The sequence below is a fragment of the Callospermophilus lateralis genome, unplaced genomic scaffold (assembly GCF_048772815.1).
Source record: "Callospermophilus lateralis isolate mCalLat2 unplaced genomic scaffold, mCalLat2.hap1 Scaffold_79, whole genome shotgun sequence".
In the NCBI taxonomy this organism is placed as follows: Eukaryota; Metazoa; Chordata; class Mammalia; order Rodentia; family Sciuridae; genus Callospermophilus; species Callospermophilus lateralis.
In genome coordinates this window covers 8,175,667-8,180,785 of record NW_027515935.1, presented here as the reverse complement: position 1 = coordinate 8,180,785, position 5,119 = coordinate 8,175,667, and the positions used below count along the sequence as shown (strand labels likewise).

Sequence of the window (5,119 nt, the reverse complement as noted above, 5' to 3'; positions counted from 1 at the left end):
TAGTTTTCATTGTATAAATCTTTCACCTCTTTTGTTAGGTTGATTCCCAAGTATCTTATTTTCTTTGAGGATATTGTGAATGGGGTGGTTTTCCTCATTTCCATTTCAGAAGTTTTGTTGCTGATATACAGGAATGCCTTTGATTTATGCGTGTTGATTTTATATCCTGCCACTTTGCTGAATTCATTTATTAACTCTAGCAGTTTCTTTGTAGACCCTTTTGGGTCTGTTAAGTATATTATCATGTCATCCGCAAATAGCGATAATTTAAGTTCTTCTTTTCCTATTTTTATGCCTTTAATTTCTTTTGTCTGTCTAATTGCTCTGGCTAGTATTTCAAGAACTAAGTTGAATAGAAGTGGTGAAAGAGAGCATCCCTGTCTAGTTCCAGATTTTAGAGGGAATGCCTTCAGTTTTTCTCCATTTAGAATGATGTTAGCCTGAGGCTTAGCATATATAGCTTTTACAATGTTGAGGTAAGTTCCTGTTTCCCTAGTTTTTCTAGTGTTTTGAACATAAAGGGATGCTGTACTTTGTCAAATGCTTTTTCTGCATCTATCGAGATGATCATGTGGTTCTTATCTTTAAGTCTATTGATGTGGTGAATAACATTTATTGATTTCCGTATATTGAACCAGCCTTGAATCCCAGGGATTAATCCTACTTGATCATGGTGCACAATTTTTTTGATATGCTTTTGCATTCGATTCGCCAGGATTTTATTGAGAATTTTTGCATCTAAGTTCATTAGAGATATTGGTCTATAGTTTTCTTTCTTTGAAGTGTCTTTGTCTGGTTTTGGGATCAGGGTTATGTTGGCCTCATAGAATGAAATTGGAAGAGCTCCTTCTTTTTCTATTTCTTGAAATAGCTTGAAAAGTATTGGTATTAATTCTTCTTTGAAGGTTTTGTAAAATTCTGCTGTATACCCATCCGGTCCTGGGCTTTTCTTAGTTGGTAGTCTTTTGATGGCCTCTTCATTTTCTTCTTTTGTTATTGGTCTGTTTAAATCGTGTGTGTCTTCCTGACTCAATCTGGGCAGATCATATGAGTGAAAAAATAAATATGATCGACAGACCCTTAGCCACGCTAACGAAGAGAAGAAGAGAGAGAACGCAAATTACTAACATACGGGATGAAAAAGGCAATATCACAACAGACACTACAGAAATACAGAAGATAATTAAAAAGTATTTTGAAACTCTATATTCCAATAAAATAGAAGATAGTGAAGATATCAATAAATTTCTTAACTCATAAGAAATGCTTAAGTATCTTGTACACATACATTGTTAATATATCACTAAAATAATTATTGAATGCTGACCATTCACCAAGCTTTGTCAAAAAAGATACGAGCAGGAAAATTGCAAGGCATGCATTTGTTAAAAAGTTGAAACTACATAGAGATGTAGCTAATTTAAGAACACATTTCTATTTAAACACATTACCAGATTAGATGACACTAACATAGCATATTGAAATTTGTTATTTCATTATCTATAAGAATAAACAAAAAACTAGCCAAAACTCATATGTATATAGAGAATATCAGTTTTCAATTTCTGAATTAATTTTCACTTTCTGAATTATTAATAGAAAAATAATACTAAAAAATTGAATAGTACATATTTAGATACCATCCAATATTGGCAAAAATGATGGTTATATGTTAATTCATCACCAGTTATATATAACATATAGTGTATTATATAACTGGGATGGCCATCAAATACATGATTTCACCATGATATAAATAGAAACATGAAAGTAAAGTCAAAGAGAAAGAATTAGTTACACACTATAAAATTGAAAATGTTTTAGAAACTTCCAGATAAAACAAATTATGTTCTGAAGAAATATAAAGGAATTTTGCCAAGTATGTTTAGATCTATAGATATTAAGACTATGCAGCATAGAATCTATGTAGTATTTTTGGGACGCTGAAAAAAGTATGTAGTACACTTTTTATAATGTTATTATCATAAATGTTATGACTATATACATATCAAAGCACACAGGTACTTTGATACCAATTCCATATTGGCATGAAAGTTATATCTTAGTGATTAATTTTAGGGTTTATTTTTCATTGTTTTATTATTTCTTTCTATGCAATAAAATGTAATATTCTGTAATCAAAAGTTAATTTTTATTTTAAAAAGTTTAAACATAAATTTATTGTATTTGTAGCTTATATATTATTGTAATCTTTTTTGTAAGAATTTAATATTAAATACATAAAAAGATTAACAATCTGAGTTAATTCTATATTATAATTGACTGTATAGTTTGTGAGTCCTGTGAAGTATAATTGAGGCACTACAACTAGACCAAATTCACATTCATGCTTTCTACCAAGAAATTTATATAACCAGGACTTATGTACTTAAGTATTAAATTAAAGATATTTCACTTTAATTTTTCATAAGCCCAACTATTTAAACATGTCAAACTTACTACAGAGGATCACTAACTCATGTTTTGTATGGTATGAAGTTAGCCCCCAGTTCAAGTATTTATAATATTTATCCCAAATGAAAGTCTCTCTGTACTAGCTTACATGTGAAATGTGAAATTTATATAGCTCAGATTGACATTTTTCCCTACATGTATGTTTTTGATCACAAATCTCTTTGTGATCAAAAACATACATGTAGGGAAAAATGTATGTTTATAATTTTAGGCAGATTTAAGGAGTCATAATTTCTTAGTATAGAACATAGCAAATTAAAGATAATTTTCAAGGTTTTTGTTTTGCTCCATGCACTATATTAAATCAATTTTAAGGTGATAGAAATCCATTATATCTAGTAATACTTTCACAGAAGATCAATTGAACAAGAATAAGTTGTTTAAATATGTATAAATACATTGATTAAGAGATGCAAAACTCTTTAGCATAATAAAATCCAAATAATATAAAAATTCACTAACATACACAAGAGGAATGGCAAAGTTGTTAAGGAGGAATGTCAGAGTTTCAGATGTCATATATTTAAAAGGTAATTAATGTATAAAAGCAGTTATGAATATTTCAGTAACAAATATTAAACAACAAAATAGAAACAAAACATAAATCAAGTCTGTCCAACTGCTCAGAAGCTATATTATCATATATTTTTCTTTCTTGAAAATTTTATAGCTAATAGGTTGCTTCATCCATGTTGTCACTTTTCTACACTAAAACCATTTCCATTTTCAAAGTATGAATTAAAGTAGTCATTTTCCTCCTCATGCTCTTCTTCATCATACGCCTCCTCTGTAGCATCCTAATCGTCATTGTCATCATAGCCTTCTTTACTTTTCTCTTTGCTTTCTTCTTTTTCTTCATTTTCCTCATATGATTTTTCACCATCACCTCTCTTTTCCAACTCCTCAATTTTTTTCAACACACCTTCAGTATTAGTGAGTAAAGTACCTTTGTCTGTATCTTTGGCCTTTATGGATTTGGGGTTTTTTCCGCATTTTTTTCCCTGGGCATCATCTCTCTTGGGAGCCTTCTCCAATCTGGTATCCGCTTTTCTTTGTAGACTTTCATATATCTTTTACTAGACCTTTCAATATCTTGTTTTTCTTCAGGTGTTTCAATAAAATAAGTCATTCTTTTCATTGTTTCTCTCAGTTCCTGTTTCAAGGCCAGCAAATAATCTTCCCCTTCTGTTCTCAGTGGCACCGTCTTAGTGGATGTGGTTTCAACATTACATCAGGTAACTTTTCACCTCTGCTAAATCCAAAAGCCTCAGTATTAAAGGTATAGGCAGCACGAACTCTTCCTTCATTCTCAACCATCAGAACTAGTTATACTACAAGAAAGACAAAGCTCATCACTTATTTTGGGCAAAACTGTGTACTGAAGTGCTACCTGCAAGGAAGGGGTGCTGGAAGGGGATGCCAGTGCTCGAGTGCCAAAGGTTTCAACTTGGAGAAGCGCTCTTATTGTAATCTTTTTTTTTTTTATTTCATACCAGTGTTCTAACCCAAGAGTAAGTAATATCCCTTGCCCTTTTTTAAAATTTTATTTTATTTAGAGACAGTTCTCCCTAAGTTGTTTAGGGCCTAGCTAAGTTGCTGAGGCTGGCTTTGAACTTGTGATCCTCCTGCCTCAGCCTCCTGAGGCTCCAGGATTACAGGCATGCCCCACATGGTGCCCAGTTTACTGTAAGCTTTAAAAGTTATATTTGAAATAGGAATTTTATCACTACAATTTCTTCTGTATTGCCAATTTTGATAATATTTACAGTTGTTCTTGCAACTATAATCTTGGGCTGGCAGGTATATAAAAATTATGAAGTGTAGAGAACTAGCATGTACAAGGTCTTGGATTCAATATTTAGCATCACAAACAAACAAGAAACTCACAAAGCCCTTTTTATTTGCCTCACATGTATTTAGAATCCCAAAAATTAATCCCAACAAATTCCATCAATTTTCATGAATATGTAAATATTGTTTATAATTATGTTAAGAGTTTGCCATTATTATGTGTCCTTTATTTTTGGTCCCAGTGTCATTAAACTAATACTTGTAAAACTATCATATTCAGTGTTTTACAATTGTTTTTTATAGTACCTGAAGCATGCTAGGTACTCAAACCAATTTGTTGAAATAATAATAGTTCTATCTGTTTAGACATGATATAGAACTGAAATTTTAATTGCAGCATATTTTACATGAGAAGATGATTAGAGAAAAATGGTTTAGAGGATGAATTTGCTTGTGCAAGAAGAAAAATAATGTCTGGTACAACTTCTTAAGTCATTTTCTTAAGTGAAAAGCTTAAATGTAAATGTTAAAAGAGCAACAAGAAAGTGAATAAACTGCCAATATGTAGAGGATGTGCATTTTTATGTCCACCTCTGCAGTGATAAAAGTCTATAAAAAGTAATGTCATTAACATCATGTTAACAGAATCCATTCCAAATAAATTTATTCTATTCCTTTCATTGCTCCCCATTCTTTTCAATCAACACCTAAAATTACAATTACTAAGAATATCAGCTTAGCAATTCATAAGATAGTTGGCTTATGCACCATATATCTTAAAAGAAAAAATAGTAAACATACAAGCAGAATAAAAACAATATTTCTGTATGAAGGGGGAAAAACAGAATATAAT

The 5,119-nt window shown here is 31.0% G+C and overlaps 1 pseudogene; it reads right to left on the bottom strand.

Annotated features, from left to right (window-relative positions):
- Positions 1–3,145: 3,145 nt before the first annotated feature.
- Positions 3,146–3,792, bottom strand: LOC143640959 (DNA-directed RNA polymerase III subunit RPC7 pseudogene; annotated as a pseudogene).
- Positions 3,793–5,119: the final 1,327 nt, after the last annotated feature.